This window comes from Phyllopteryx taeniolatus, chromosome 23, assembly GCF_024500385.1.
Source record: "Phyllopteryx taeniolatus isolate TA_2022b chromosome 23, UOR_Ptae_1.2, whole genome shotgun sequence".
Lineage (NCBI taxonomy): Eukaryota > Metazoa > Chordata > Actinopteri > Syngnathiformes > Syngnathidae > Phyllopteryx > Phyllopteryx taeniolatus.
Genome location: NC_084524.1, coordinates 5,006,642 through 5,032,138, shown reverse-complemented (window position 1 = coordinate 5,032,138; position 25,497 = coordinate 5,006,642). Strand labels below are relative to the sequence as shown.

The following is a 25,497-nucleotide window of genomic DNA, read 5'->3' as shown; positions in this document are numbered from 1 at the left end:
ACAAAAATTATTCACTTTTGTTTTGATCCACTTAAGTTATTCAAAGCATACACTGTACACGTCAACTCAAAACAAAGAGCTGCTCTGGACCCAAACAAACTTCGGATCATCATCAACCTTCCTTCGCAAACCTTACCTTCTTTCCTCCAGCTCCTCTTCCATTCTCCAAAACAAGCACACGTCGCCTTCATGCATATTTGCACTTATTACCCCGATCTGGTTCTCCTTGTTGCCTCCTTCCCAAATGTCTCCTTCAAACCTGCAAAAACAAAAACAAGCCTGCTGTAACTGACAGTCACTTGCTTGTTCCATTGGTGTGCCTATGCTGGTTACCCTTGCCCAGCCATTACAGTTTATCTCTAAACCTGCAAACAAAATACGATACAATTACTTATCTGCTGGTCTCACGTGTGTACTGATTACGCTCGTCCAGTGGCTCTGGATGCCTCTCGTTCCATCCTGCACCACAACTCTATTCAGCAACACAGCAAGTTGGGAAGACGACAATGAAAGATTTGGAGAGGAAAATAAAAAACTTTTGGGCAAATTTCACATGCTTTTATGGTGCGTGCAGACTTATTACATTGTTTAAAGTGCCTTAGACTTAATTTAAGTCTTACTCAATTATGTATGTATGTACATATAGTCCCATTTTAACATTGTTACAAGTTTGATTCAAATCATAAAACCACACTTGAAACAACATACCATTCTTTCAAAAAGAAAACCAAAAGCACATTTCGGTTTAACAGCATTGTTGCCTTGACTCGATGCACAACTCGGTACACAAAAATAATCACAAATGAGTGTTAGTCCATGCACACCCAGTGAGTTAGTGAGGAAGTAGACACAGACACAAAGTAATTAAGATATACTCCCCCTGTATAGTTGCTGCTTGGCTCTTGAAGCGGCACAGCATTTCCACTTTTATTTTTGATGGCTGCCAAAAAACAAAGACACACCTTCAAATGTGTTGAGTCAATACAACACAGCCTGGGTCAATAATGCTCATCACTTGCACACTTACCTCAAGGGAGAAGAAGCTGTTCATCTTGGAACTGCGTGCCGGTTGTGTACAATTGTTGGTCTTCACACTGAAAAACTATTCACTTTTGTGTTGCTCAATATGATAAATTCCTCATTCGAAGCCTGCACTATACACGTCAAAACAAAGAGTTGCTCGGGACCGAGACAAGCCAACCAACCTGCAGACCATCTCAACCTTCCTTCCTTCGCAAAGACCACTGAACCAAACCACCACATCCAACTATCCACTCTACCGACACTTTCCATGCCTGGCCTCATTACAATCAGACCTACCACCAAACTACCTCCCATAGCAACTGTCAACCAAGGCAAACCTCAAAGCTCCGTACTCTGCCCCCTCCTGTTTACGCTTTACATCCGCCCTGCAAATAGATGAACGAACAACTTATCTGTGTGCCGCTTTATTCTTGGTGTGGAATTCTTCCTTTTCCTCATCCTTCCGAGCTCTGCAAAAGAATCAAATAAATAAAGAGGGGAAAAAAGCGTGCCACTTCATTTTTATTCAAATGTTTTTAAGTTCATGCGTTTCATTGCCTTCTCTTTCATCCAGCTCCCCTTCCATTCTACAAAACACACACACACCATTACTCTGAAGCATGTCACCTTTATTTATGCACATTTGCGCTAATTACCCCATTCTGGTTCTCTTTCTTGCCTCCTCACCCAAACGTCTCCTCCTCCTCCAACCTGCAATCACAAAAAACTAACCTGGGTCACTCCAGAATTGGAAGACATTTGTGCTTCATAAATCTTGAAAAATACTCACTTTTCTGATTTTCTACTACATATTCACCAATAGGTAAACTATCAAAGGCTTGATTAGCACCACTTACAGATCAATGGTACAATTTTTCTTTCGTGTTTACAATACTTGCTGCAATCCTGTTACCAACACTGGGCAAACTGAAAAAAAAGTACATTGATTTCTGAAAAATAATTCCTTTAACAATAAAATAACATTCTCTGAATAAACACGATATAAATTTTAACTACTTTCAAAATCTGTTGTGTCCAACTTATCAATAATGCCATGTTTCACTTTATTAATTTTAGTATTTATTGTACAATATATACTCTAACACAATTTGCATAAACTCCAAAGGAAAATGGGTCAAACCCATTTGAGCTGAGTCATTTAGGATTATTTTCAATTGAAATATGGTAACAGGGTTGCATAAAGTACGATAATGACTAGCTACATTAGTTTTAATTATAGATCAAATAAAAAAACTGAAAAAGAAGTCCAATACACCAAAGTGTTCCTTTAATAACCTTTAATACGCTGTTGGTATTGTGTGCAGGGCGCATCACAAAAAAAAAAAGTCGTCATGTGGGATTTTACCTCCATTTTCCTTCAGAATGAGCTCCATGCGTTTCCATATCGCAGGTCGTCCCTTCAATCTTGATGCAAATTCTTTGAAGAAATAAAACAAACAATTCAGGAGGTAAAATTCGGAACTGTGTTTACAATATGTAGAGTAACTCAATTCTGTCACATAATGTAAATTGACTTGAATTACAAATAATATTTCTGAAGTCGGTGCAACAGGGTTGCAAATCCATACAAATGTTAGCGTTCTCTCAGGACTACGAGTGAGATGTTGCCGTTGACCAAGAAGACAAAATAATTTTCTTATACTGTTCATACGCATAACAGGGTTGTATGAGTTAGTGAGACATTCGATCAAGGCTAACAGTTATAAAAATATGAAAAATACAACCGAGTACATAACTTTGTTCTACCCATTCTTTTGGAAAACTGATGTCAAGTCCAGCGTATCGTGAGTCACCGCTTTCTTCTTCTACCGTGCGAAAAAGGATACAGTAACAGGGTTGCGTGCATCTTGTGGGACATACGTTCCATGAACAATGATTACTTCAACTCTCTATTCAGCAACACAGCAAGTAGAGAAGAGAACAATTAAATATTTGGAGGGAAAAAAAAAAATCACTTTTGGGCACATTTCACATGCTTTTATTGGTGCGCGCAAACTTCTTACCTGGGTTTTTGTGCTTTTCAAACTCATCCACAGGGAGGGGGGGGGCTATTAGTTGTGACGGTCATTTATTGATTTGTCTGTGCATGTCCTTATTACTCTGGTCCAGTTCATCTTGGCGCCTCTCACCCGATCCGCCATCGACTCTACCCGAAAGGAAGAAGGGAGGAGAAACAAGATGGAGTCCTCCCTAAAAACCCTGCACACTCCAGTTTTCCAAGTGCCATCCTTAACTACAACAAGCCAAACAACTCCAGACCATGGCAAGTCCACCGACAACACTTGACTGCAGCGAATTCTATCCAACATCAGACCTATGAAAACTTCCCATGCCTGCGCAGCATCGTGACAAATCAGACCTCTCTTAGACAAAAAACAAACTGTCGCTGCAGTCAACCAACACAAGCCACTAAGCTGTACCAGTGAAAAGCCTGCAACAAGCACATTGGCACTATTACAAACATTTGCTTGCTGGCATGCGAAAACCTTACTCTACATTGTTTAAAGTGCCTTACACTGAATTCAAGTCTTATTCTGTTATGTACGTTTGTACATATAGTCCCACTTTAACATTGTTACAAGTGTTAAAAACACACTAAACAACTTACCACTTTCTCAAAAAGAAAATCAAAAGCACATTTTTCAAGAGTACATTTCAGTTTAACAGCATTGTTGCCTTGACTCAACACACAGCTCAGTACACAAAAATCACAAATCGGTGTTAGTCCATGCACACCCAGTGAGTAAGTGGACACACACAAAGTAACTAAAACATACTCTCCCTGTATAGTTGCTACTTGACTCTTCAAGCGACACAGCATTTCCACTTTCCTTCTGGATGACTTAAAAAAATAAAAATATTAAATAATTAGAATAAATAAAAAGACCTTCATATGCGTTGTCATCGATAATGCACATGACTTGCCTCAAGGGAGAAGAAGCTGTTCATCTTGGAGCTGCATGACGGTTGTGTACAATTGTTGGTCTTCACCCTGAATAAAATACAACTATTCAGTTGTGTATTGATCAAGATGATAAATTCCTCATTCCAAGCCTGCACTGTAAACGTCAACTCAAAACAAAGAGCTGCTCGGGACAGAGACAAGCCTAACAACCTGCGGACCATCTCAACCTTCCTTCCTTCCTTCGCAACGACCACTGAACCAAACCACCACGTCCAACCATCAACACTTCCGACACTTTCCATTCCTGCCCTCATTACAATCAGACCTACCACCAAACTACCTCCCAGAGCAACTGTCAACCAAGGCAAACCTCAAAGCTCCGTACTCCGCCCTGCAAATAGATTAACAAACAACTTATCTGTATGCTGCTTTATTCTTGGTGTGGAATTCTTCCTTTTCCTCATCCCATTCCACGTCCTTCCGAGCTCTGCGAAAGAAGAAAATCGAGGGGAAAAAAAAAGCGTGCCACTTCATTATTAAAATGTTTTTAAGTTAATGTGTTTCATTACCTTCTCTTTCATCCAGCTCCACTTCCATTCTACAAAACAAGCACACACCATTACTCTGAAGCATATCACCTTTGTGCACATTAGCACTAATTATCCGATTCTGGTTCTCTTTCTTGCCTCCTCACCCAAACGTCTCATTCTCCTCCAACCTGCAATCACAAAAAACAAACCTGGGTCATTCCAGAATTGGAAGACATTTGGACTTGACAAATCTTGAAAAATAAACTCACTTTTCTGATGTTCTACTACATATTCACCAATAGGTAATAAACTATCAAAGGCTTGATTAGCGCCACTTACATATCAATGATACAATTTTTACTTCATATTTTATTGATGTTTACAATACTTGGTGCAACCCTGTTACCAAAACAGGGCAACCTGAAAAAAAAAAGTACATTGATTTCTGAAATAGAATTCCTTTTGCAACAAGTAAATAAAATAATTCTCCAAATAAACCCTAGGATTATTTTAAATTTAAATATGGTTACAGGGTTGCATAAAGTACAATAATGACTAGCTACATTTGTTTTAATTATTGATCATCAAATAAAAAAAAAAAGACAAATAAATGCCCAATACCCCAAAGTGTTCTTTGAATAACCTTTAATACGCTGTTGGTATTGTGTGCAGGACGCGTCACAAAACAAAAAAAATGCAGTTGTCACATCTGGGATTTTACCTCTGATTTACTTCAGAATAAACTCCATGCGTTTCCATATCGCCCCTTCAATCCAATTCTAAAAAATTAAAAAAAAAAAAAAATTCGGGATGGAAAATTCTGAAATCTGTTTACAATATGTAGAGTAACAAAATTCAACAAACAGGAAAATAAACTTTTGGCCACATTTCACATGCTTTTATTGGTGCGTGCAAACTTGTTACCTGGGTTTTTGTGCTTTTCAAACTCCTCCACAGGGGTCAGTGGGCTATTCGTTGTGATGGTAATTTATTGATTTGTCTGTGCATGCCCTTATTACCCTGGTCCAGTTCATCTTGGCGCCCCTCACCCAATCCGCCATCGACTCCACCCTAAGTAAGAAGAGGGACAAAATATTATTGTATTTATTTTTATTTTTTATTTATTTATTTATTTTTTATTATTGTGTTGATCGAAACAATGGAGTCCCTCCCTCAAAACATTGCACACTCCAGCTTTCAAAGTGACATCCTTAAAGGTCATATGACAAATACATTATGGGGTCAGTGAATATTTATATCCAGATTGTTAGTTAATACACGCACGTAACATCCAGCAAGTTTTCAACTATACTTGAGCTAAAAATTTGGTTTTTAATGGCGCATATTGAGCCCTCCCCAAACATACCCGAGGCGTGCGGTTACTCCACCCACTTCAAGGGCGATCGGAAGTGACGTTGCAATTCATTATTTGCAAACTTGCCTCAAGGGAGAAGAAGCCGTTCATGTTGGAACTTTGTACCGGTTGTGTATAATTGTTGGTATTCACCCTGAAAAAAAATAAAAATACAAATTCACTTTTGTTTCGTTCAACTTGACAAGTTATTCAAAGCCTACACTGTACACAACTAAAAACAAAGCTGCTCTGGACCCAAACAAGCCAAACAAACTTCCGATCATCATCAACCTACCTTCGCAAACCTTACCTTCTTTCCTCCAGCTCCTCTTCCATTCTCCAAAACCAGCACACGTCGCCTTCACGCATATTTGCACTTATTACCCCGATCTGGTTCTCCTTGTCTCCTTCTTCCCCCTGCAATAACAAAAAACAGCCTGCTGTAATTGACAGTCACTTGCTTGTTCCATTGGTGTGCCTATGCTGGTTACCCTTGCCCAGCCATCACACAGTTTCTCTAAACCTGCAAAAAAAAAAAAAAATTAAAAAATATGATACAATTACTTATCTGCTGGTCTCACATGTGTGTACTGATTACACTCGTCCAGTGGCTCTGGATGCCTCTCGTTCCATCCTGCACCACAACTCTCTATTCAGCAACACAGCAAGTTGGGAAGACTACAATGAAAGATTTGGAGAGGAAAATAAAAAAACTTTTGGGAAAATTTCACGCTTTTATTGGTGCGTGCAGACTTATTACATTTAAAGTGCCTGAGACTGAATTTAAGTCTTACTGTGTTATGTATGTTTGTACATAGTCCCATTTTAACATTGTTACAAGTTTAATTCAAATGGTAAAACCACACTTGAAACAACTTAACATTCTTTCAAAAAGAAAACCAAAAGCACATTTCGGTTTAACAGCATTGTTGCCTTGACTCGATGCACAACTCCGTACACAAATAATCACAAATGAGTGTTAGTCCATGCACACCCAGTGAGTTAGTGAGGAAGTAGACACAGACACTAAGTAATTAAGATATACTCCCCCTGTATCGTTGCTGCTTCGCTCTTGAAGCGGCACAGCATTTCCACTTTTATTTTGGATGGCTGCCAAAAAACAAAGACACCTTCAAATGTGTTGAGTCAATACAACACAGCCTGGGTCAATAATGCTCATCACTTGCACACTTGCCTCAAGGGAGAAGAAGCCGTTCATCTTGGAACTGCGTGCCGGTTGTGTACAATTGTTAATCTTCACCCTGAAAAACTATTCACTTTTGTGTTGCTCAATATGATAAATTCCTCATTCGAAGCCTGCACTATACACGTCAAAACAAAGAGTTGCTCGGGACCGAGACAAGCCAACCAACCTGCAGACCATCTCAACCTTCCTTCCTTCGCAAAGACCACTGAACCAAACCACCACAACCAACTACCCACTCTACCGACACTTTCCATGCCTGGCCTCATTACAATCAGACCTACCACCAAACTACCTCCCTTAGCAACTGTCAACCAAGGCAAACCTCAAAGCTCCGTACTCTGCCCCCTCCCGTTTACGCTTTACATCCGCCCTGCAAATAGATGAACGAACAACTTATCTGTGTGCCGCTTTATTCTTGGTGTGGAATTCTTCCTTTTCCTCATCCTTCCGAGCTCTGCAAAAGAATCAAATAGAGGGGAAAAAAGCGTGCCACTTCATTTTTATTAAAATGTTTTTAAGTTAATGCGTTTCATTGCCTTCTCTTTCATCCAGCTCCTCTTCCCTTCCACAAAACAAGCACACACCATTACTCTGAAGCATATCACCTTTGTGCACATATGCACCAATTATCCAATTCTGGTTCTCTTTCTTGCCTCCTCACCCAAACGTCTCATCCTCCTCCAACCTGCAATCACAAAAAACTAACCTGGGTCATTCCAGAATTGGAAGACATTTGGACTTGAGAAATCTTGAAAAATAAACTCACTTTTCTGATGTTCTACTACATATTCACCAATAGGTAATAAACTATCAAAGGCTTGATTAGCGCCACTTACATATCAATGATACAATTTTTACTTCATATTTTATTGATGTTTACAATACTTGGTGCAACCCTGTTACCAAAACAGGGCAACCTGAAAAAAAAAGTACATTGATTTCTGAAATAGAATTCCTTTTGCAACAACTAAATAAAATAATTCTCCAAATAAACCCTAGGATTATTTTAAATTTAAATATGGTTACAGGGTTGCATAAAGTACAATGACTAGCTACATTTGTTTTAATTATTCATCATCAAATAAAAAAAAGGACAAATAAATGCCCAATACACCAAAGTGTTCTTTTAATAACCTTTAATACGCTGTTGGTATTGTGTGCAGGGCGCATCACAAAACAAACAGAAAAAAATGCAGCTGTCACATCTGGGATTTTACCTCTGATTTCCTTCAGAATGAACTCCATGCGTTTCCATATCGCCCCTTCATCTTGATGCAAATTCTTTTTCTCTTTTAAAAAAACAAAAAACAAAAAATTCAGGATGTAAAATTCTGAAATGTGTTTACAATATGTAGAAACAAATTCAACAAACAGGAAAAAGGAAATAAACTTTTGGGCACATTTCACGTGCTTTTATTGGTGCGTGCAGACTTGTTACCTGGGTTTTTGTGCAATTCAAACTCATCCACAGGGAGGGGTGGGCTATTAGTTGTGATGGTCATTTTTTGATTTGTCTGTGCATGCCCTTATTACCCTGGTCCAGTTCATCTTGGCGCCTCTCACCCAATCCGCCATCGACTGCACCCTAAATAAGATGGACAAAATTATTATTTTTTTAATTGTGTTGATCGAAACAATGGAGTCCCTCCCTCAAAACATTGCACACTGCAGCTTTCAAAGTGACATCCTTAAAGGTCATATGACAAATACATTATGGGGTCAGTGAATATTCATATCCGGATTGTTAGTTAATACACGCACGTAACTTCCAGCAAGTTTTCAACTATACTTTAGCTAAAAATTTGGTTTTTAATGGCGCATCTTGAGCCCTCCCCAAACATACCCGAGGCGTGCGGTTACTCCACCCACTGCGAGGGCGATCGGAAGTGACATTGCAATTGATTTGCAAACTTGCCTCAAGGGAGAAGAAGCCGTTCATGTTGGAACTTTGTGCCGGTTGTGTACAATTGTTGATATTCACCCTGAAAAAAAATTAAAATACAAATTCACTTTTGTTTCGTTCAACTTGATAAGTTATTCAAAGCCTACACTGTACACAACTAAAAACAAAGCTGCTCTGGACCCAAACAAGCCAAACAAACTTCGGATCATCATCGACCTTCCTTCGCAAACCTTACCTTCTTTCCTCCAGCTCCTCTTCCATTCTCCAAAACAAGCACGTCGCCTTCATGCATATTTGCACTTATTACCCCGTTCTGGTTCTCCTTGTTGCCTCCTTCCCAAATGTCTCCTCCAACCTGCAATAACAAAAACAAGCCTGCTGTAACTGACAGTCACTTGCTTGTTCCATTGGTGTGACTATGCTGGTTACCCTTGCCCAGCCATTACACAGTTTCTCTAAACCTGCACAAAAAAAATACGATACAATTACTTATCTGCTGGTCTCACGTGTGTGTACCAATTACGCTCGTCCAGTGGCTCTGGATGCCTCTCGTTCCATCCTGCACCACAACTCTCTATTCAGCAACACAGCAAGTTGGGAAGACGACAATGAAAGATTTGGAGAGGAAAATAAAAAACCTTTGGGCACATTTCACATGCTTTTATTGGTGCGTACAGACTTATTACATTGTTTAAAGTGCCTTAGACTGAATTAAATCTTACTCTGTTATGTATGTTTGTCCATATAGTCCCATTTTAACAAGTTTAATTCAAATGGTAAAACCACACTTGAAACAACTTACCATTCTTTCAAAAAGAAAACCAAAAGCACATTTCGGTTTAACAGCATTGTTGCCTTGACTCGATGCACAACTCGGTACACAAATAATCACAAATGAGTCCATGCACACCCAGTGAGTTCGTGAGGAAGTAGACACAGACACAAAGTCATTAAGATATACTCCCCCTGTATCGTTGCTGCTTGGCTCTTGAAGCGACACAGCATTTCCACTTTTATTTTTGATGGCTGCCAAAAAACAAAGACACACCTTCAAATGTGTTGAGTCAATACAACACAGCCTGGGTCAATAATGCACATCACTTGCACACTTGCCTCAAGGGAGAAGAAGCTGTTCATCTTGGAACTGCGTGCCGGTTGTGTACAATTGTTGGTCTTCACCCTGAAAAACTATTCACTTTTGTGTTGCTCAATATGATAAATTCCTCATTCGAAGCCTGCACTATACACGTCAAAACAAAGAGTTGCTCGGGACCGAGACAAGCCAACCAACCTGCAGACCATCTCAACCTTCCTTCCTTCCTTCGCAAAGACCACTGAACCAAACCACCACATCCAACTATCCACTCTACCGACACTTTCCATGCCTGGCCTCATTACAATCAGACCTACCACCAAACTACCTCCCATAGCAACTGTCAACCAAGGCAAACCTCAAAGCTCCGTACTCTGCCCCCTCCCGTTTACGCTTTACATCCACCCTGTAAATAGATGAACAAACAACTTATCTGTGTGCCGCTTTATTCTTGGTGTGGAATTCTTCCTTTTCCTCATCCTTCCGAGCTCTGCAAAAGAATCAAATAAATAAAGGAGGGGAAAAAAGCGTGCCACTTCATTTTTATTAAAATGTTTTTAAGTTCATGCGTTTCATTGCCTTCTCTTTCATCCAGCTCCTCTTCCATTCTACAAAACACGCACACACCATTACTCTGAAGCATGTCACCTTTATTTATGCACATTTGTGCTAATTACCCCATTCTGGTTCTCTTTCTTGCCTCCTCACCCAAACGTCTCATCCTCCTCCAACCTGCAATCACAAAAAACTAACCTGGGTCAGTCCAGAATTGGAAAACATTTGGGGTTCAGAAATCTGGAAAAATAAACTCACTTTTCTGATTTTCTACTACATATTCACCAATAGGTAATAAAGTATCAAAGGCTTGATTAGCACCGCTTACAGATCAATGGTACAATTTTTATTTCATTTTATTTGGTGTTAACAATTATTGTTGCAACCCTGTAACCAACACTGGTCAAACTGAAAAAAAAAAGGGACATTGATTTCTGAAAAATAATTCCTTTTTCAACAAGTAAAATAACATTCTGAGTAAACACTTATCAATTAATTTTAACAACTTTCTAAATCTGTTGTGTCCAACTTATCAATAATGCCATGTTTCACTTTATTAATTTAAGTATTTATTGTACAATATATACTCTAACACAATTTGCATATGATTGCATAAACTCAAAAGGAAAATGAGTCAAACCTTTTTAAGCTGGGTGTCATTTAGGATTATTTTCAATTCAAATATGGTAACAGGGTTGCATAAAGTACAATAACAATGAGCTAAATTCGTTTTAATAGATCAAATAAAAAAAATTAAAAATAAATGTCCAATACACCAAAGTGTTCTTTTAATAACCTTTAATACGCTGTTGGTATTGTGCACAGAGCGCATCACAAAACAAACAAAAAGTCACATGTGGGATTTTACCTCCATTTTCCTTCAGAATGAGCTCCATGCGTTTCCATATCGCAGGTCGTCCCTTCAATCTTGATGCAAATTCTTTGAAGAAATAAAAACAATTCAGGATATAAATTTCAGAAGTGTTTACAATATGTAGAGTAACTAAATTATATCTCACATAATGTAAATTGAGTTCAATTACAAATAATATTTCTAAAGTCGGAGTAAACTGGAGAAGGTGCAACAGGGTTGCAAATCCATACAAATGTGAGCGTTCTCTCAGGAGTACGAGTAATTTTCTTATTCTGTTCATACGCATAACAGGGTTGCATGAGTTACAGTGAGACATTCCATCAAGGCTAACTGTTATAAAAATATGAAAAATAGAACCGAATACATACCTTTGTTCTACCCATTCTTTTGGAAAACTGATGTCAAGGCCAGCGTATCGTGAGTCACCGCTTTCTTCTTCTACCGTGCGAAAAAGGATACAGTAACAGGTTTGCGTGCATCTTGTGGGACATACGTTCCATGAACAATAATTACTTCAACTCTCTATTCAGCAACACAGCAAGTAGAGAAGAGGACAATTCAATATTTGGAGGGAAATTTTTTTTTTACTTTCGGGCACATTTCACATGCTTTTAGTGGTGCGTGCAAACTTGTTACCTGGGTTGTTGTGCTTTTCAAACTCATCCACAGGGAGGGGGGGGGGGGCTATTAGTTGTGACGGTCATTTATTGATTTGTCTGTGCATGTCCTTATTACTCTGGTCCAGTTCATCTTGGCACCTCTCACCCGATCCGCCATCGACTCTACCCTAAAGGAAGAAGGGAGGAGAGGGGGGGAACAAGATGGAGTCCTCCCTCAAAACCCTGCACACTCCAGTTTTCCAAGTGCCATCCTTAACTACAACAAGCCAAACAACTCCAGACCATCGCAAGTCCACCGACAGCACTTGACTGTAGCGAATTCTATCCAACATCAGACCTATGAAAACTTCCCATGCCTGCGCAGCATCGTGACAAATCAGACCTCTCTTAAACAGACAAAAAACAAACTGTCGCTGCAGTCAACCAACACAAGCCACTAAGCTGTACCAGTGAAAAGCCTGCAACAAGCACATTGGCACTATTACAAACATTTGCTTGCTGGCATGCGAAAGCGTTACTCTACATTGTTTAAAGTGCCTTAGACTGAATTCAAGTCTTATTCTGTTATGTACGTTTGTACATAGTCCCACTTTAACATTGCTACAAGTGTTAAAACCACACTAAACAACTTACCACTTTCTCAAAAAGAAAATCAAAAGCACATTTTAGTTTAACAGCATTGTTGCCTTGACTCAATGCACAACTCAGTACACAAAAATATTCACAAATCGGTGTTAGTCCATGCACACCCAGTGAGTTAGTGGACACATTCACAAAGTAACTAAAACATACTCTCCCTGTATAGTTCCTGCTTGGCTCTTCAAGCGACATAGCATTTCCACTTTCATTCTGGATGACTAAAAAAAAAATTAAAATAAATAAAGACCATGTGTGTTGTCATCGATAATGCACATGACTTGCACACTTGCCTCAAGGGAGAAGAAGCTGTTCATCTTGAAACTGCATGCCGGTTGTGTACAATTGTTGGTCTTCACCCTGAATAAAATACAACTATTCAGTTGTGTTGATCAAGATGATAAATTCCTCATTCAAAAACCTGCACTGTAAACGTCAACTCAAAACAAAGAGCTGCTCAAGACCGAAACAAGCCAAACAACCTGCGGACCATCTCAACCTTCCTTCCTTCGCAAAGACCACTGAACCAAACCACCACGTCCAACTATCAACTCTCCCGACACTTTCCATGCCTGCGCTCATAACAAATCAGACCTACCACCAAACTCCCTTCCATAGCAACTGTCAACCAAGGCAAACCTCAAAGCTCCGTACGCTGCCCCCTCCCGTTTACGCTTTACATCCGCCCTGCAAATAGATGAACAACTTATCTGTGTGCCGCTTTATTCTTGGTGTGGAATTCTTCCTTTTCCTCATCCTTTCCGAGCTCTGCAAAAGAAGAAAATAAAGAGGGGGAAAAAAACCGTGCCACTTCATTTTTAGTTCATTTTTTTTTTAAGTGAATGTGTTTCATTGCCTTCTCTTTCATCCAGCTCCCCTTCCATTCTACAAAACAAGCACACACCATTACTCTGAAGCATGTCACCTTTATTTATGCACATTTGCACTAATTACCCCATTCTGGTTCTCTCTCTTGCCTCCTCACCCAAACGTCTCATCCTCCTCCAACCACAAAAAACTAACCTGGGTCATTGCAGAATTGGAAGACATTTGAAATAGACTATTTCTGAAATAGAATTCCTTTTGCAACAAGTAAATAAAATAATTCTCCAAATAAACCATTGATATAAATTTTAACTAATTTCCAAATCAGTTATGCCCAACTTTTCAATAATGCCATGTTTCACTTCACCAATTTAAGTATTTGTCACGCATTTTGCAAAAACTCGAAAGGAAAATGGGTCAAACACTTTTGAGCTGAGAGTCATTTAGGATTATTTTCAATTTAAATATGGTTACAGGGTTGCATAAAGTACGATAATGACTAGCTACATTAGTTTTAATTATTGATCATCAAATTAAAAAAAACTGACAAATAAATGCCCAATACACCAAAGGGTTCTTTTAATAACCTTTAATACGCTGTTGGTATTGTGTGCAGGGCGCATCACAAAACAAACAAAAAAAATGCAGTTGTCACATCTGGGATTTTACCTCTGATTTCCTTCAGAATGAACTCCATGCATTTCCATATCGCCCCTGCAATCTTGATGCCAATTCTTTTTTTCTTTTAAAAAAAAAAAAAAAATATTCAGGATGTAAAATTCTAAAATGTGTTTACAATATGTAGAGTAACAAACAGGAAAAAGGAAAAAAAAATAAAAAAATTTGGGCACATTTCACGTGCTTTTATGGGTGCGTGCAGACTTGTGTTACCTGGGTTTTCGTGCAATTCAAACTCATCCACAGGGAGGGGGGGCTATTAGTTGTGATGGTCATTTTTTGATTTGTCTGTGCATGCCCTTATTACCCTGGTCCAGTTGATCTTGGCGCCTCTCACCCAAACCACCATCGACTGCACCCTAAGTAAGATGGACAAAATTATTATTTTTTTTTGTAATTGTGTTGATCGAAACAATGGAGTCCCTCCCTCAAAACATCGCACACTCCAGCTTTCAAAGTGACATCCTTAAAGGTCATACGACAAATACATTATGGGGTCAGTGAATATTCATATCCAGATTGTTAATACACGCACGTAACTTCCAGCAAGTTTTCAACTATACTTGAGCTAAAAATTTGGTTTTTAATGGCGCATATTGAGCCCTCCCCAAACATACCCGAGGCATGCGGTTACTCCACCCACTGCGAGGGCGATCGGAAGTGACGTTGCAATTGATAATTTGCAAACTTGCCTCAAGGGAGAAGAAGCCGTTCATGTTGGAACTTTGTGCCGGTTGTGTACAATTGTTGGTATTCACCCTGAAAAACAATTAAAATACTAATTCATTTTTGTTTCGTTCAACTTCATAAGTTATTCAAAGCCTACACTGTACACAACTAAAAACAAAGCTGCTCTGGAACCAAACAAACTTCGGATCATCATCAACCTTCCTTCGCAAACCTTACCTTCTTTCCTCCAGCTCCTCTTCCATTCTCCAAAACAAGCACACGTCGCCTTCATGCATATTTGCACTTATTACCCCGTTCTGGTTCTCCTTGTTGCCTCCTTCCCAAATGTCTCCTCCAACCTGCAATAACAAAAACAAGCCTGCTGTAATTGACAGTCACTTGCTTGTTCCATTGGTGTGACTATGCTGGTTACCCTTGCCCACCCATTACACAGTTTCTCTAAACCTGCAAAAAACAAAATACGATACAATTACTTATCTGGTGGTCTCACGTGTGTGTACCGATTACGCTCGTCCAGTGGCTCTGGATGCCTCTCGTTCCATCCTGCACCACAACTCTCTATTCAGCAACACAGCAAGTTGGGAAGACGACAATTAAAGATTTGGAGGAAAATAAAAAACTTTTGGGCACATTTCACATGCTTTTATTGGTGCGTGCAGACTTATTACATTGTTTAAAGTGCCTTAGACTGAATTTAAGTCTTACTCTGTTATGTATGTTTGTCCATATAGTCCCATTTTAACATTGTTACAAGTTTGATTCAAATGGTAAAACCACACTTGAAACAACTTACCACTTTCAAAAAGAAAACCAAAAGCACATTTCGGTTTAACAGCATTGTTGCCTTGACTCGATGCACAACTCCGTACACAAATAATCACAAATGAGTGTTAGTCCATGCACACCCAGTGAGTTAGTGAGGAAGTAGACACAGACACAAAGTCATTAAGATATACTCCCCCTGTATCGTTGCTGCTTGGCTCTTGAAGCGGCACAGCATTTCCACTTTTATTTTTGATGGCTGCCAAAAAACAAAGACACACCTTCAAATGTGTTGAGTCAATACAACACAGCCTGGGTCAATAATGCTCATCACTTGCACACTTGCCTCAAGGGAGAAGAAGCTGTTCATCTTGGAACTGCGTGCCGGTTGTGTACAATTGTTGGTCTTCACCCTGAAAAACTATTCACTTTTGTGTTGCTCAATATGATAAATTCCTCATTCGAAGCCTGCACTATACACGTCAAAACAAAGAGTTGCTCGGGACCGAGACAAGCCAACCAACCTGCAGACCATCTCAACCTTCCTTCCTTCCTTCGCAAAGACCACTGAACCAAACCACCACATCCAACTATCCACTCTACCGACACTTTCCATGCCTGGCCTCATTACAAACAGACCTACCACCAAACTACCTCCCATAGCAACTGTCAACCAAGGCAAACCTCAAAGCTCCGTACGCTGCCCCCTCCCGTTTGCACTTTACATCCGCCCTGCAAATAGATGAACAAACAACTTATCTGTGTGCCGCTTTATTCTTGGTGTGGAATTCTTCCTTTTCCTCATCCTTCCGAGCTCTGCAAAAAATCAAATAAATAGAGGGGAAAAAAGCGTGCCACTTCATTTTTATTAAAATGTTTTTAAGTTCATGCGTTTCATTGCCTTCTCTTTCATCCAGCTCCCCTTCCATTCTACAAAACACGCACACACCATTACTCTGAAGCATGTCACCTTTATTTAGGCACATTTGTGCTAATTACCCCATTCTGGTTCTCTTTCTTGCCTCCTCACCCAAACGTCTCATCCTCCTCCAACCTGCAATCACAAAAAACTAACCTGGGTCAGTCCAGAATTGGAAACCATTTGGGGTTCAGAAATCTTGAAAAATAAACTCACTTTTCTGATTTTCTACTACATATTCACCAATAGGTAATAAAGTATCAAAGGCTTGATTAGCACCGCTTACAGATCAATGGTACAATTTTTATTTCATTTTATTTGGTGTTAACAATTATTGTTGCAACCCTGTTACCAACACTGGTCAAACTGGAAAAAAAAGTATTCCTTTTTCAATAAGTAAAATAACATTCTCTGAATAAACACTTAATTTTAACAACTTTCAAAATCTGTTGTGTCCAACTTATCAATAATGCCATGTTTCACTTTATTAATTTAAGTATTTATTGTACAATATATACTAACACAATTTGCATATGATTGCATAAACTCGAAAGGAAAATGAGTCAAACCTTTTTGAGCTGAGAGTCATTTAGGATTATTTTCAATTCAAATATGGTAACAGGGTTGCATAAAGTACAATAACGATGAGCAACATTAGTTTTAATAGATTAAATAAAAATTTTTTAAAATAAATGTCCAATACACCAAAGTGTTCTTTTAATACGCTGTTGGTATTGTGCGCAGGGTGCATCACAAAAAAACAAACAAAAAAAGTCACGTGGGATTTTACCTCCATTTTCCTTCAGAATGAGCTCCATGCGTTTCCATATCGCAGGTCGTCCCTTCAATCTCGATGCAAATTCTTTGAAGAAAAAAACAATTCAGGATGTAAATTTCAGAAATGTGTTTCCAATATGTAGAGTAACTAAATTATCTCACATAATGTAAATTGAGTTGAATTACAAATAATGTTTCTAAAGTCAGAGTAAACTGGAGAAGGTGCAACAGGGTTGCAAATCCATACAAATGTTCACGTTCTCTCAGGAGTACAAGTAATTTTCTTATTCTGTTCATACGCATAACAGGGTTGCATGAGTTACAGTGAGACATTCCATCAAGGCTAACCGTTATAAAAATATGAAAAATACAATCGAATGCATACCTTTGTTCTACCCATTCTTTTGGAAAACTGATGTCAAGTCCAGCGTATCGTGAGTCACCGCTTTCTTCTTCTACCGTGCGAAAAAGGATACAGTAACAGGGTTGCGTGCATCTTGTGGGACATGCGTTCCATGAACAATGATTACTTCAACTCTCTATTCAGCAACACAGCAAGTAGAGAAGAGGACAATTCAATATTTGGAGGAAAAAAAACAAAACAAAACTTTTGGGCACATTTCACATGCTTTTATTGGTGCGTGCAAACTTGTTACCTGGGTTTTTGTGCTTTTCAAACTCATCCATAGGGAGGGGGGGGCTATTAGTTGTGACGGTCATTTATTGATTTGTCTGTGCATGTCCTTATTACCCTGGTCCAGTTCATCTTGGCGCCTCTCACCCGATCCGCCATCGACTCTACCCGAAAGGAAGAAGGGAGGAGAGGGGGGAAACAAGATGGAGTCCTCCCTCAAAACCCTGCACACTCCAGTTTTCAAAGTGCCATCCTGAACTACAACAAGCCAAACAACTCCAGACCATGGCAAGTCCACCGACAACACTTGACTGCAGCGAATTCTATCCAACATCAGACCTATGAAAACTTCCCATGCCTGCGCAGCATCGTGACAAATCAGACCTCTTTTAAACAGACAAAAAACAAACTGTTGCTGCAGTCAACCAACACAAGCCACTAAGCTGTACCAGTGAAAACCCTGCAACAACCACATCAGCACTATTACAAACATTTGCTTGCTGGCATTACAAAACCTTACTCTACATTGTTTAAAGTGCCTTAGACTTAATTTAAGTCTTATTCTGTTATGTACGTTTGTACATAGTCCCACTTTAACATTGCTACAAGTGTTAAAACCACACTAAACAACTTACCACTTTCTCAAAAAGAAAAAAGCAAATTTTTCAAGAGTACATTTCAGTTTAACAGCATTGTTGCCTCGACTCCATGCACAGCTCAGTACACAAAAATAATCACAAATCAGTGTTAGTCCATGCACACCCAGTGAGTTAGTGGACACACACACACAAAGTAACTAAAACATACTCTCCCTGTATAGTTCCTGCTTGGCTCTTCAAGCGACACAGCATTTCCACTTTCATTCTGGATGACTAAAAAAAAAAATTTAAATTAAGAAAAAGATCATGTGTTGTCATCGATAATGCACATGACTTGCACACTTGCCTCAAGGGAGAAGAAGCTGTTCATCTTGGAACTGCATGCCGGTTGTGTACAATTGTTGGTTTTCACCTTGAATAAAATACCACTATTCAGTTTTGTGTTGATCAAGATGATAAATTGCTCATTCCAAGCCTGCACTGTAAACAACTCAAAACAAAGAGCTGCTCGGGACAGAGACAAGCCTAACAACCTGCGGACCATCTCAACCTTCCTTCCTTCGCAACAACCACTGAACCAAACCACCACGTCCAACTCTCAGCTCTCCCGACACTTTCCATGCCTGCGCTACTTACAATAAGACCTACCACCAAACTCCCTTCCATAGCAACTGTCAACCAAGGCAAACCTCAAAGCTCCGTACTGTGCTCCCTTCCGTTTACGCTTTACATCCGTCCTGCAAATAGATGAACTTATCTGTGTGCCGCTTTATTCTTGGTGTGGAATTCTTCCTTTTCCCTCATCCTTCCAAGCTCTGCAAAAGAATTAAATAGAGGGACAAAAGCATGCCACTTCATTTTTATTCAAATGTTTTTAAGTTAATGTGTTTCATTACCTTCTCTTTCATCCAGCTCACAAGCACACATTACTCTGAAGCATGTCACCTTTATTTATGCACATATGCACCAATTATCCAATTCTGGTTCTCTTTCTTGCCTCCTCACCCAAACGTCTCATCCTCCTCCAACCTGCAATCACAAAAAACGAACCTGGGTCACACCAGAATTGGAAGACATTTGGACTTCAGAAATCTTGAACAATAAACTCACTTTTCTGATGTTCTACTACATATTCACCAATAGGTAATAAACTATCAAAGGCTTGATTACCGCCGCTTACATATCAATGATACAATTTTTACTTCATATTTTATTGATATTTACAATACTTGGTGCAACCCTGTTACCAAAACAGGGCAACCTGAAGAAAAAAAAAAAGTACATTTCTGAAATACAATTCCTTTTGCAACAAGTAAATAAAATAATTCTCCAAATAAACCCTTAATTAATTTTAACAAATTTACAAATCGGTTATGCCCAACCTTTCAATAATGCCATGTTTCACTTTACCAATTTAAGTATTTGTCACGCATTTTGCATAAACTCGAAAGGAAAATGGGTCAAACCCTTTTGAGCTGAGTCATTTAGGATTAATTTTAAATTTAAATATGGTTACATAAAGTACGATAATGACTAGCTACATTAGTTTTATTGATCATCAAATACAAAAAACTGACAAATAATTGCCCAATACACCAAAGTGTTCTTTTAATAACCTGTTGGTATTGTGTGCAGGGCGCATCACAAAACAAACAAAAATGCAGTTGTCACATCTGGGATTTTACCTCTGATTTCCTTCAGAATGAGCTCCATGCATTTCCATATCCCCCCTTCAATCTTGTTGCTAATTCCTTTTTTCTTTAATTAAAAAAAAACAAAACAATTCATGTAAAATTATGAAATGTGTTTACAATATGTAGAGTAACAAAATTAAACAGGAAAAAGGAAAACAAACAAACTTTTGGGCACATTTCACGTGCTTTTATTGGTGCGTGCAAACTTGTTACCTGGGTTTTTGTGCAATTGTAACTCATCCACAGGGAGGGGGGGGGGCTATTAGTTGTGATGGTCATTTTTTGATTTGTCTGGGCATGACCTTATTACCCTGGTCCAATTCATCTTGGAGCCTCTGACCCGAACTGCCATCGACTCCACCCTAAGTAAGAAGAGGGACAAATTATATATATATATATATATTTTTTTAAATTATTATTATTTTTTTTATTATTGTTGATCGATACTATGGAGTCCCTCCCTCAAAACATTGCACACTCCAGCTTTCAAAGTGACATCCTTAAAGGTCATACGACAAATACATTATGGGGTCAGTGAATATTCATATCCGGATTGTTAGTTAATACACGCACGTAACTTCCAGCAACTTTTCAACTATACTTTAGCTAAAAATTTGGTTTTTAATGGCGCATAAGGAGCCCTCCCCAAACATACCCGAGGCGTGCGGTTACTCCACCCACTGCGAGGGCGATCGGAAGTGACATTGCAATTGATTTGCAAACTTGCCTCAAGGGAGAAGAAGCCGTTCATGTTGGAACTTTGTGCCGGTTGTGTACAATTGTTGATATTCACCCTGAAAAAAAAATACAAATTCACTTTTGTTTTTCGTTCAACTTGATAAGTTATTCAAAGCCTACACTGTACACAACTAAAAACAAAGCTGCTCTGGACCCAAACAAACTTCGGATCATCATCAACCTTCCTTCGCAAACCTTACCTTCTTTCCTCCAGCTCCTCTTCCATTCTCCAAAACAAGCACATGTCGCCTTCATGCATATTTGCACTTATTACCCCGTTCTGGTTCTCCTTGTTGCCTCCTTCCCAAATGTCTCCTCCAACCTGCAATAACAAAAACAAGCCTGCCGTAACTGACAGTCACTTGCTTGTTCCATTGGTGTGCCTATGCTGGTTACCCTTGCCCACCCATTACACAGTTTCTCTAAACCTGCAAAAAACTAAATACGATACAATTACTTATCTGCTGGTCTCACGTGTGTGTACTAATTACGCTCGTCCAGTGGCTCTGGATGCCTCTCGTTCCATCCTGCACCACAACTCTCTATTCAGCAACACAGCAAGTAGGGAAGACGACAATGAAAGAGTTGGAGAGGAAAATAAAAAAAACTTTTGGCCAAATTTCACATGCTTTTATTGGTGTGTGCAGACTTATTACATTTAAAGTGCCTTAGACTGAATTTAAGTCTTACTCTGTTATGTATGTTTGTACATAGTCCCATTTTAACATTGTTACAAGTTTAATTCAAATTGTAAAACCACACTTGAAACAACTTAACATTCTTTCAAAAAGAAAACCAAAAGCACATTTCGGTTTAACATCAGTTGCCTTGACTCGATGCACAACTCGGTACACAAAAATAATCACAAATGAGTGTTAGTCCATGCACACCCAGTGAGTTCGTGAGGAAGTAGACACAGACAAAGTAATTAAGATATACTCCCCCTGTATAGTTGCTGCTTGGCTCTTGAAGCAGCACAGCATTTCCACTTTTATTTTTGATGGCTGCCAAAAAACAAAGACACACCTTCAAATGTGTTGAGTCAATACAACACAGCCTGGGTCAATAATGCACATCACTTGCCTCAAGGGAGAAGAAGCTGTTCATCTTGGAACTGCGTGCCGGTTGTGTACAATTGTTGGCCTTCACCCTGAAAAACTATTCACTTTTGTGTTGCTCAATATGATAAATTCCTCATTCGAAGCCTGCACTATACACGTCAAAACAAAGAGTTGCTCGGGACCGAGACAAGCCAACCAACCTGCAGACCATCTCAACCTTCCTTCCTTCCTTCGCAAAGACCACTGAACCAAACCACCACAACCAACTATCCACTCTACCGACACTTTCCATGCCTGGCCTCATTACAATCAGACCTACCACCAAACTACCTCCCATAGCAACTGTCAACCAAGGCAAACCTCAAAGCTCCGTACTCTGCCCCCTCCCGTTTACGCTTTCCATCCACCCTGCAAATAGATGAACAAACAACTTATCTGTGTGCCGCTTTATTCTTGGTGTGGAATTGTTCCTTTTCCTCATCTTTCCGAGCTCTGCAAAAGAATCAAATAAATAAAGAGGGGAAAAAAGCGTGCCACTTCATTTTTATTAAAATGTTTTTAAGTGAATGTGTTTCATTGCCTTCTCTTTCATCCAGCTCCCCTTCCATTCTACAAAACAAGCACACACCATTACTCTGAAGCATGTCACCTTTATTTATGCACATTTGTGCTATTTACCCCATTCTGGTTCTCTTTCTTGCCTCCTCACCCAAACGTCTCATCCTCCTCCAACCTGCAATCACAAAAAACTAACCTGGGTCACTCCAGAATTGGAAGACATTTGGGGTTCAGAAATCTTGAAAAATAAACTCACTTTTCTGATTTTCTACTACATATTCACCAATAGGTAAACTATCAAAGGCTTGATCAGCACCGCTTACAGATCAATGGTACAATTTTTATTTCATATTTTATTTGGTGTTTACAATACTTGCTGCAACAAACACTGGGCAAACTGAAAAAAAAGTACATTGATTTCTGAAAAATAATTATTTAACAATAAAATAACATTCTCTGAATAAACACTTGATATAAATTAATTTTAACAACTTTCAAAATCTGTTGTGCCCAACTTAATAATGCCATGTTTCACTTTATTAATTTAAGTATTTATTGTACAATATATACTCTAACACAATTTGCATAAACTCGAAAGGAAAATGGGTCAAACCCTTTTGAGCTGAGTCATTTAGGATTATTTTCAATTCAAATATGGTAACAGGGTTGCATAAAGTACGATAATGACTAGCTAGATTACTTTTAATTATAGATCAAATAAAAAAACTGAAAAAGAAGTCCAATACACCAAAGTGTTCTTTTTAATAACCTTTAATACGCTGTTGGTGGTGTGTGCAGGGTGTATCACAAAACAAAAAAAGTTGTCACGTGGGATTTTACCTCCATTTTCCTTCAGAATGAGCTCCATATCGCAGGTCGTCCCTTCAATCTTGATGCAAATTCTTTGAAGAAATAAAAATTCAGAATGTAAAATTCAGAAATGTGTTTACAATATGTAGAGTAACTAAATTATCTCACATAATGTAAATTGAGTTGAATTACAAATATTTCTAAAGTCTGAGTAAACTGGAGAAGGTGCAACAGGGTTGCAAATCCATACAAATGTGAGCGTTCTCTCAGGAGAACGAGTAATTTTCTTATTCTGTTCATACGCATAACAGGGTTGCATGAGTTACAGTGAGACATTCCAGCAAGGCTAACTGTAATAAAAATATGAAAAATAGAACCGAATACATACCTTTGTTCTACCCATTCTTTTGGAAAACTGATGTCAAGTCCAGCGTATCGTGAGTCACCGCTTTCTTCTTCTACCGTGCGAAAAAGGATACAGTAACAGGGTTGCGTGCATCTTGTGGGACATACGTTCCATGAACAATGATTACTTGAACTCTATTCAGCAACACAGCAAGTAGAGAAGAGGACAATTCAATATTTGGAGGAAAAAAAAAAATTCACTTTTGAGCACATTTCACATTTGTGCGTGCAAACTTGTTACCTGGGTTTTTGTGCTTTTCAAACTCATCCATAGAAGGCAGGGGGCTATTAGTTGTGTGATGGTCATTTATTGATTTGTCTGTGCATGTCCTTATTACTCTGGTCCAGTTCATCTTGGCGCCTCTCACCCGATCCGCCATCGACTCTACCCTAAAGGAAGAAAGGGGGGGGGGGAAACAAGATGGAGTCCTCCCTAAAAACCCTGCACACTCCAGTTTTCCAAGTGCCATCCTTAACTACAACAAGCCAAACAACTCCAGACCATCGCAAGTCCACCGACAACACTTGACTGCAGCGACTTCTGTCCAACATCAGACCTTTCTAAACACAAAAAACAAACTGTAGCTGCAGTCAACCAACACAAGCCACTAAGCTGTACCAGTGAAAACCCTGCAACAAGGACATTAGCACTGTTCCAAACATTTGCTTGCTGGCATGCGAAAACCTTACTCGACATTGTTTAAAGTGCCTTAGACTGAATTCAAGTCTTACGCTGTTATGTACATTTGTACACAGTCCTACTTTAACATTGTTACAAGTAGTAAAACCACACTAAACAACTTACCACTTTCTCAAAAAGAAAATCAAAAGCACATTTTTCAAGAGTACATTTCAGTTTAACAGCATTGTTGCCTTGACTCAATGCACAGCTCAGTACACAAAAATAATCACAAATCAGTGTTAGTCCATGCACACCCAGTGAGTTAGTGGACACACACACTAAGTAACTAAAACATACTCTCCCTGTATAGTTCCTGCTTGGCTCTTCAAGCGACACAGCATTTCCACTTTCATTCTGGATGACTAAAAAAAAAAATTTAAATTAAGAAAAAGATCATGTGTTGTCATCGATAATGCACATGACTTGCACACTTGCCTCAAGGGAGAAGAAGCTGTTCATCTTGGAACTGCATGCCGGTTGTGTACAATTGTTGGTTTTCACCTTGAATAAAATACCACTATTCAGTTTTGTGTTGATCAAGATGATAAATTGCTCATTCCAAGCCTGCACTGTAAACAACTCAAAACAAAGAGCTGCTCGGGACAGAGACAAGCCTAACAACCTGCGGACCATCTCAACCTTCCTTCCTTCGCAACAACCACTGAACCAAACCACCACGTCCAACTCTCAGCTCTCCCGACACTTTCCATGCCTGCGCTACTTACAATAAGACCTACCACCAAACTCCCTTCCATAGCAACTGTCAACCAAGGCAAACCTCAAAGCTCCGTACTGTGCTCCCTTCCGTTTACGCTTTACATCCGTCCTGCAAATAGATGAACTTATCTGTGTGCCGCTTTATTCTTGGTGTGGAATTCTTCCTTTTCCCTCATCCTTCCAAGCTCTGCAAAAGAATTAAATAGAGGGACAAAAGCATGCCACTT

General features: G+C 39.2%; 3 long non-coding RNA genes across 3 annotated transcripts; all 3 read right to left on the bottom strand.

The window, feature by feature from the left end:
• Positions 1 to 4,033: 4,033 nt before the first annotated feature.
• Positions 4,034 to 5,538, bottom strand: LOC133472395 (uncharacterized). Its single transcript, XR_009786693.1, has 4 exons — positions 5,404 to 5,538; positions 5,201 to 5,258; positions 4,588 to 4,667; positions 4,034 to 4,436 (listed from the first exon to the last, which is right to left on the bottom strand). It is a non-coding gene; the product is annotated as an uncharacterized LOC133472395 (long non-coding RNA).
• Positions 5,539 to 17,383: 11,845 nt separating this feature from the next.
• On the bottom strand, positions 17,384 to 24,693 carry LOC133472843 (uncharacterized). The gene is made up of 4 exons (XR_009786867.1): positions 24,429 to 24,693; positions 18,029 to 18,390; positions 17,758 to 17,911; positions 17,384 to 17,457 (listed from the first exon to the last, which is right to left on the bottom strand). It is a non-coding gene; the product is annotated as an uncharacterized LOC133472843 (long non-coding RNA).
• Positions 18,994 to 20,357, bottom strand: LOC133472844 (uncharacterized). Its single transcript, XR_009786868.1, has 3 exons — positions 20,291 to 20,357; positions 19,502 to 19,634; positions 18,994 to 19,420 (listed from the first exon to the last, which is right to left on the bottom strand). It is a non-coding gene; the product is annotated as an uncharacterized LOC133472844 (long non-coding RNA).
• Positions 24,694 to 25,497: the final 804 nt, after the last annotated feature.